Consider the following 8,952-nt stretch of genomic DNA (forward strand, 5'->3'; position numbering starts at 1 on the left):
GGTGTCTGACATGGGCCCTCAGCCTCAGCCCACCCTCCGTGATGGTACAGCTGCCTACGGGGACACGGGTTGAGGGTTGGAGCTGAGCAGCCAAAACAGAAGGCCTGGGATGGAGAGCAGATCCCCAAGTACCACCTCTCAACTCAGCTGCCTTTCCCATAAAATGCTTGGGAGATTCAGGACCCCAGAAACTGAGAACTGCTGTCCTTGGCCCCAGAGGTCAGGAGAGACTCAAGGAAGCTACCTGGGCCCAAGAATCCCAGGCCCCTCCTGTCCCACCCCCACCCTGCTCAAAGGTGCAGCATTATCCTACATCCAGTGGGTACCTCCTTAATCCTTCCACAATAGTGGGGCTCTGTCCCCCATTTGCTAGTGACCTTGGGCAAGTCTTTTCTCCTCCCTGGGCCTCGGTTTGCCTTTCTGTCAAATGGGAGAGCTGGATTCAATGAGCTTTCAGGTACCTCCAAGTTCTGTTATTTGGAGTTTCCAAAGGGTCAGACACAGGAGTGTGACATGAGAGAAGATGGGGTGACTTAGGGCCAGGGGAGCAGCTGGGAAGGTGAAGAGGGTTGCAGATTTCTCAGGGTGTGGAGGCTGCAGCCTCCATCAGCTTTGCAGCCACCTGGGTTCCAAAGCTGCCATGGCCAGGAGCCGAAGAGGCCCGGTGACCAGAGGTCCTGCAGAACAGGATGGGGGTGGGGTGCAGACTATTTCTCCCTGACCCTGAGCTGAAGGGGGTCCCAGGGGACAAGAACAGGACCCTTCCCTTTGTCAGTACATAGAGTCCGGTTGGCTCCACCCAATCAAGGCCCTGGCTGTCAAAGTCCATGAGCCCCAATCACCAATTCATACCTTTTCCGATTCATTCATTCACTCAGTCTTAAATCCTTCACTGGGTGGTGCTTGCTACAGAAAGTCCTTAACAGGAAGGTCTTTCCGTTAAGTCTTCATTCCCTTAACTTGGCAAGGTCTTGAACTCCCCCCCCCCAGGCTCTGGGAACCTTCCCACCCAGGTCCGTTCTCACGCTCACTAAGGCCCGAGAATGCCCCTGCCCAGCTCCTGCTCTGCGGCTGGGAGCCATCTGCTCCAGGCCTCTGGAGGACGGGGTCGGACAGGCAGACACTTGCAGGGCCCGTGCAGGCTCTTCGCCAGCCAGTCTGGGTCCCGCTTCCCGGGCTGGGGGGGGAAGGGGAGGGGGTTTCTCCTTTACCTGCTGCCTTTCCCAAAGCCCGACCTTCCTCTGCCTCAGCCTAATGCCTCTCAGGCCTGGATCGCAGAGAGGAGCCAGAGCCGACATCCCGCCTCTGGGAAGTCACGAGAAGATGCTGTAAAACCCGCAAAAACTCTGATACTTGGAGTGCCGTCCCCTACGCCACAAGTGGCGGGTTCCATTCCCGGTCAGGGCACATACCCGGGTTGCGGATTCGATCCCCGGTCGGTGTTTCTTTCTCACATTGATGTTTCTCTCTGTCTTTCTCTCTCTACCCCCTTCCTCTCTCTAAAAATCAATATAAAAATAAAACAAAATAAAATAAAACCAGCAATACTTTCAACTAGGAATTTCCCACATACCAGCATGTCCAGAGGGATGCAAATCCCAGCTGTGTCTACAAGGAATGAAAAGGGGAAACATCTGGATCGCCGCCAGCAAAGGCCTGCCAGTCTGTCAGATGTTCACATCTGGACATCTGAAAACGTTGACCTGCTCGGTTGCTTGACAGCCAAGGAGCAAATGGTCAACCCGAGTCACCCAGCCAACTGGGACGCCGCTCAAGTCCATATGTACGAATTACCCAGGTGACTGAAGGATCCAAAAGGTATTTTGGTTTCCGTCACACTCATCTTTAAAGACCCAAATCAAGTTAAGAGAAAGGTCAAAGTGTGGGCTTCAGCCGCCTTACGGTGGCCGTGGTTACGGCACCGGGGCCAGGTTGCCTGGGTTTGAGTCCTACCTCCACTGCTCACTAGCAAGGGGCTCGGTCTCCCTGCGCCTCTCATTTCTCATCCTTAAAGTGATATAATGATGCCACCTCTCTTTGAGGGCTGGCACGGAGACGGAGTGATGACACCTCAGAAGCTCTAAGCCCAGTGCCTGGCAGGTAGTAAACATTCAAAATCTGTTGGCCATTATGACGACCATCATTCCCTCCGGGCGATCACCCTGCAGAACTCCTCCGGCTCAGACGTGAGAGGCCCCCAGGACGGTGCAGAGGCCATCACAGGAGGGAAACAGCCCTCTGCCCCAGGCACCGCGGGGACACGCCTGCCACAGCGGGCCCAGCTCCATGCCTCGCCAGAGACCAGCAGATCACACTTTCTCCTTCTCGGCGGGAGTGGCTTCCAGCTGGCACTCGTGTCCCCTTTATTAACATGGTTTGGCAAAGGACGCGTCGTCCAGGTGCCAGTACGCACGGCGGATGCTTTGGGCAGATGGCTGGGCGGGGATGAGTCTTCCCTACTGCACCCCTCTCCCACCAAGGCATCGGCCGGGGGACACCCAGGTGGACCGCAGGCACCACCCCTGGGAAACTCTCCTCCTGACCCGGGAGTGACCACTTGCCTGGGTCATGTCCTCCGAGTCCCAGTGGACACATGGGTCCCTCGTCCACTTCTGGCGGGGGTCAGGCTGAGCCGTCACTTATCCCTCACCCCTGCTGGGGCGGAGGTCCCAGGGCGGGGATGGGAGACGGGGGAGCTGTGCCGGGGCAGCGACAGAGGCTTTCCCACTTCTGCGTGTCTAGTGCCTGGCGCACAGTGGGGCTGCTCAGGCAGACACCGGGGTGGGGGTGAAGGAGAAGCTTTTTAAACCTCTGGGCGCGTCTCCCAGGGCATAGCTCCCTGGTTCCCAAGAGCACCCCCATCAGAGACCTTCCTCACTCCCCCTGGCATCTAAATCCAGGTCAGTCCTTCCCATTGTCCCCACCACCTTCTCCTTTCCAATGGTCGAGCTCACTGCAGACAGCAAGACGGTCATCTGCCACCCAGTGGCACTATCCAAACTGTCCAGGTCCCCACTCGGGTTCCCTTGGAGGAAGCGGATGCCAGGGTCAAGGGCATGCCCGGGGTTCTGCATGCCTAGTGCGGTCTCCCCTGAGTTCAGGGAGAAATACCGAGACCCTGTGGCCCTAGGGGCTGGCCCCAGACCCCGCCCGGGCTTCCTCCTTCCAGGATTTGGCAGAGACACGGCTTCTGCGGGCACAAAGGCTGGCCAGCAGGACGAGGCCGGGTGTGGTATGAACAGCCGGCTGCTGTGGGTCCGCTCTTCCTTCCCTGGCTTTGCTCCCAAACCTCCCTCCCCGCAGTAAACCTGCTGGGGGGGGGCGGGTTCTGGGGCCCAGCTCCCTCTTCACCGGCTGTGCGGTCTCAGGCGGTGAGTCAATCTTTCCGGCCTCAGGCCCTTCCATTGTGAAGTGGAATTAGAACACCCCGGGCTATTGTGGGGTCACATCAATTCATATACGTAAAGCGCTTAGCACAGAGCCTGGCACATGGCAGATGCTCTGTACTCGCTAGTGTTGTTCATGATGACGAATAGGTGGGGACCTGGGGCAGGCCACTGGGGCCAGGCTCGATGCTGGGGATGCGGAGGAGAGGGCCTGGGCCGCGGAAGCCAGCGGAAGAGTCGGGTTTACTGCCTGCGCGGGTCAGCCCCCTTCGCTGGTCCCTTCTCACACCCCCCGCAGCCAGGCCGGCTCCCCGCATGCCAGTCGGGGATTCTGAGGTCAGGCTCCGCCAGCGTGCTGTGTGATGCTGGGCAACTCACCTGCCCTCCCTGAAATAACCTCCCCGACTGCAGGGGCCTCGTGCAGCCCTGGTCCAAGCCTCCCAGTGACTCCAGCCTGAGCCCATCCCCCCAGGCAAAGATTCCCAGCTCTCATGGTTGGGGACAGGACCCGAGATGCACACAGTTCCCGTCCTAGCTCAGAAGTCTTAGGTCCCCATCTTGTGCCAACGAGAGATGGCCAGAGCTAAACTCAGGTGACAGTACCGCCCTTCACCCCTGACCCAGGAGGCAGAGGAGTTTACATGCTTTGAAAACTATCACGTAAATGGGTTTCTTCACACCAAAAATATTTGTTGTATGAATGAAAATGAATGAATGGGCAAACGAACAAATGCCAGAAATAATGCTCAGCCGGCTGGCACACCCTCCCGGACACCAGAAGGCCTCGGGCTCGATAGCCAGTCAGGGCACGGACCTGGGTTGCAGGTTCGATTCTTGGTTGGGGTGCGTACGGGAGGCAACTGACTGATGTTTCTCTCTCTCTCCCTCTCCCTCTCTCTCTAAAATCAATAATTGAAACAAATATATCCTTGGATTAGGATTAAAAAGTAAAAATAAATAAAATAATGCAGAGTACTGGGCAAAATAGGGGCTCTTACTTTATGCAGATCAAAATCTGATCCCAACTTGGCCTCTCCCAGCTCTGTGGCCTTGGGAAACCTCTGGGCTCCTCTGAGCCTTGATCTTTCCATCTATTAAATGGGGATAACAGTCCATATGCCATGAGGTGGTTGCAAGGCTAAATGAGATAGGACGTCTAAATGTCTAGCACATGGCACATAGTAGGCACTCAACAGATGGAGCTATTATTATCAGTATTGATATTACTAGCCTACTGCTCCCATTAGAAGGCAGAGGACCCAAGGCCATCAGCCTTGTCTGGTGCCCATTTCCGAAGAGCTACCACCCAGACACGTAGTAATGGAAGTTCTCCCAGCCCTGTACCTTCCAGCTGGTGAGGAATGGGGAGCACGGCCGGCTGGCTTTCTGGAGGCCAAGCAGGGAGTGAGCTCGGAGTGAGCTCGCTGGGGGAGGCTCTGCCACCCTCCCTGGGCTGGTCCCAGGAGCGCCCATGCCTCCAGTCTGTGTCGGAAGCCGGGGCATGAGCTGCACTGTCTGCCCGTGAAACGGGACTTTGGGAAAACATGCATATTTGTAAGTCTATTTCGGGCCAGCACGCTCTTTATTTATTGTCCCTGGGCTTTGCATTTGGAACCCAGCTAGGAAGGGTGTTTTGACAGACTTTGACACTGCTCCTCAGGCAGATACGCTCGGGTTGGGGAGGGTGGGCAGGAGGAGGAGGAATCCTAATGACAAGACCCCTTCCTCAGCCGGGACTAACCGACCACCAGGCACCCCTGTCTCACTGTCCCAGCCCTCAGTTTCTCCATATTTGGGTAGGGGGAGGAGTATAAGAGGTTCACATGGGAGACAATTTCAAAGAAGGGGAAGGGAACCAGAGGCCAACCATTGAACTTCCAATCATAACAACACTACCATCATCAATGCCATTAAGGACCACCGTTGCCACCACCACCACTATTTTTGGTGCCTATTTTTATGACCGACAGTGGGCTGGCTGTTTGTCCCTAGGGAAACACCTCCTCTTTCAGCATCTCACTTTGTTCATCTGTAAGGTTGATTTTTGCAGTACCCAGCTCATGGGGCCGTGGAAAGTGGTTGCTTAGCCAAATGGTAGGGATGACTGTCTTCTCTCCCAGCCTCAGATCCTGGCCAGCTGCCCATGGACAGTCTATTTTTGAGTCTTAGGTCTTGGGGCTTATTGCCAAGCCCCTACTCACCAAGCACGGCCTCTAAAGCTGCTCTCAGCTAGTCCCTTCTCTGTGAGTATTTACAATCAGAATTGGCCTTAGACAACTTCATCTGCCTTTGAATGACCAGAAGAGTGGAACGGAGATGAGGGAACAAGGGAAGTATGTCTAAACTATAGAGAAAAGGGCTTAAACCATGATCCCAAGGCTCTGGGGTTCAGGAGATCCAGGTTTAAGTCTCCATTCATTCATTCACTCATTCATTCACCAAGCTTCCACCAGCAGCAACAGTAGTTCATACAGAGGACACACTGACAGTAGAATCAATGCCTGCCCCAATGGAGATTGGGTTTCAGTTGTGTGACCTCAAGAAAATTACTTGCCATTTCTGGTTCTATAAAAGAAATCATGCGAACATCCCTTGTTTAGGGGACAGGACGTGGGTGCTATGAGGAAGGGGAAAGGTACCATAACCTCTGGGTTTAGAACCCCAATATTCAATCCACCCACACTCAAGAGACTCATGAGAGAGTCAATGTCCCACATTATTAGGACCAACAAGAGACCCTGAAGGTCACTTCAACCTGCCCTGTTCCTGTACAAACAGGAAGCCTGAGGCTCAGCTGCTCTGTGGCCAAGCAGAGATTAGCTCCCAGCCTCCCACTTGCACTCCAGAGCTCCTTCCACCACATCACACTCTTCCTCCTTCAACTTAGTTTCTGGATTTTAAGGGCAACAGCAGGAGTGGTGTCAAAGGGCAAGCCAGGGCATGGGGGTCAGATTGTCAAAGGGTCAGATCCCCAGGAAGTGGGTGTGGAATTGCTTGCTGTGGAGTCCTGGCCCCTGGGAGAGACTGTGGGGACTCTGGCACATCTGGCCCTGGAAATTTTCCTGGAAAGGGGGCAGAAGCTGCTGAGGCCATGGGTGCAAAGGGGCGTGTGTCAGACTTCCAAAGAGGGGAATAAGGGTGCAGGATCTGCCAGGAGAATGGAGTCAGCTCCCCCTAAGAGTCAGCTCTACCCACATGGGAGTAGACTGAAGGCAAGTTGGGGAGAGAGTGGAGGTGGCTGGCAAGGAGGAATTGGAATCGGCAAAAAAAGAGAGGGAGCATTGTGTGTGAAAGATAAACATGGGGGAGGAGAACAGAGCAGGCAAACAAAGACACAGGAAGTGCAAGCGAAGAATGATGCAGAGACGGGGGCACAGGCCCTGGCTGTAGATCTGTCTGGAGTAAGGTCTGAAGGAGGGGCTCAGAGCCTAAAACCAAGATTCTGCAAGGCTGGGTTTCTGCCTGCAGCTTCCACTGGGCAGAGCCTCCTCCCTCCATTTGGCAACCGCCCTGGTTCCTGCCAGGGTCCGGGTCTGCTCTGCCTCCCCGGAAGGAGCAGGACTGTGTGTGTGGTGCGTGTCTGTGTGTGTGTGTGTGTGTGGTGGGGGCTCTGTGACTGACTGGGTATCCCTGTGAGCACGCGGCAGTGAGCTCTGGATTCAGGATTATTCAGGTGTCCGGAGGCAGCAGGACCTGGAGCGGAAGATGCTGCCCGGGTGGCTGGTGCTTGTGGGAAGATCTGTGCTTGTCCACGTGCTGTGCATCTTCCCCTCCGTGCGTGGATCGTGTGGACTGTGGGTGGATGTGTATTTGCGCCAGTGGACTATGAATCTGAGTGGGGGCTGTTTGCGGGTGGCCTGTAGATCTGCGTGATCCCCACACAGATGGGTGCGCATGTGGGCTCGTGGGGTTTGAGCGCCCAAGGCCGCCCCGGGCGCTGTCCGCGGTGCTGACCCGGGGGTGGAGGGGAGGGGATCTGCGCCCAGACCCAGGAGGGGCTGCGGGGCGCTGGCGTCGGCTTCCCCAGCAGAGGGGGGCCCGGAAAGGAAGCCTCCAAGGAGGCGCCTTCCTAGCCTAGCTGCGCGCCCCCCCCCCAGCCCCGCCCCCTGGGGAGTTGGGAAAAGTTCCCCCAGAGGCGGGGCTGGCTCACGGGACTCGGCACCGATCGCTCCAGAAACCTTCCCGATCCTCGGTGCCCACTGCCGGCCGCCCACCCCTCCTCCACCCCCAGCGCGCGGCTTCCATCCCCGCCCGGTCCGCCCAGGAGGTCTCGCGCGCCCATGGACCTGCGGCCCGGTTAACCGGGCCCCGGCACGCGGGAAAGGTCCCGCTGACAGCAGAAGCGCCCTCCCTCCGCTCTAGCCCGGACAAAAGCCCCGATACGGGGCGGATTGGGACTGATGCTCAACTTTTATGGACTCAGTCATCCCCCCGCCGCGAGGAGCAGGGAGCAGGGGGCAGGAGGTCGGAAGCCTGGCGCTTTCTGGACACCCACCTGGCCCGTGCAGAGCCAGGCTGCCGGGGCCCGCTGGGAGTCGGTGCCGAGCTGGGGACCGGCCGCGGGGGGCAAGCTCTGGGCTCTGCCCACCACCAGCAGGCTTTCCCGGGGCGCTGGGTTCCGAGGCCCGCAAGCCGGGCTGGCTGGGGAGCGGGAGAACTTCACACCCCCCCGCGCAGGCCGGGGTAGGGGCGGCGCGCAAGACTTGCCCCTCTCCCCCGAGCGGTGCAGCCCCCAGCCCAGCCCCCGACGGCGCCCAGCGGCCGTCGCACTCACCTCGGCGGCCACGCTGAGCGGGCAGAGCCGCGGGCGCCGGAGGGGCCGGGGACTGCGGCCACCCCGCCGTGCGGACTGGTCCCCTCGCGGGAGTCGCAGGGAAAGGCTCTTGGGAGCGCAGGAGGCCCGCGTTCCCTCTCCGCCCCGGAGCGCACCGCCGCGCACAGAGCGGCGCGGAGGGTCGTCCCCAGCGCGCTACCCCGAGCGCTCCGCGCCGCCGCCTTTTATCCGCCGCCCGCCTTTGTTTGGGTCCCGGCTTCTACCACGGGGTGTGGGGGTGTCCAGGGCGGGCTCCGAAGCCGCGCCCCGCCCCCAGCCACCCGCGCCTCCGGCCTCCGCACCGCCGAACCTCGCGCAAGCGGCGGGAGCGGGCCTGTGCCCCGCCCGCACCGCTGTCCCCGGGGCCCGCCGCCAGGCGCCGCCGCGGCCACCGCCCCCCCTGCGGGAGCCGTCCGGTGGTACAACCGGGCTCCCGCCGCCGGCCGGCTGGGGCTGCGAGCGGCGCAGCGACCCCTGGGGGTCGGTTCCCGTCTCTGCAAAGGGCTCAGGCCTGGCCCCCCCCCCACCCCTCCCCCGAGTTTCCTAGGTTCCCGCCTAGTCCACGCAGCCTTGGCAGGTCATCAGCCTCCTGGACATTCGAGGGCATCCCTGGGTCTCCTCCGGAGGGAGCTGCCAAGCCCAGGCTCCTGGCACCGTCCCTTCCTCCCTCCTCCATTCACCTCTCTGGCACCAGAACCCAGAGCCATGCCAGCCCCAGGACCCGGCATCCTTCTCTATCCCCTGGCCAGAGGA

The 8,952-nt window shown here is 59.0% G+C and overlaps 1 protein-coding gene across 1 annotated transcript in view; it reads right to left on the reverse strand.

Moving 5' to 3' along the window:
* Window positions 1–8,313, reverse strand: part of DISP3 (dispatched RND transporter family member 3) — a 41,427-nt gene extending 33,114 nt beyond the window's left edge. Inside the window, exon 1 of the mRNA XM_081144044.1 lies at window positions 8,161–8,313. The gene's annotated coding sequence lies outside the window, so the exon portion shown is untranslated. The remainder of the gene's footprint in view (window positions 1–8,160) is intronic.
* Between the last annotated feature and the right edge of the window lie 639 nt (window positions 8,314–8,952).

The sequence above is a fragment of the Miniopterus schreibersii genome, assembly GCF_964146895.1.
Source record: "Miniopterus schreibersii genome assembly, chromosome: 8".
In the NCBI taxonomy this organism is placed as follows: domain Eukaryota; kingdom Metazoa; phylum Chordata; class Mammalia; order Chiroptera; family Miniopteridae; genus Miniopterus; species Miniopterus schreibersii.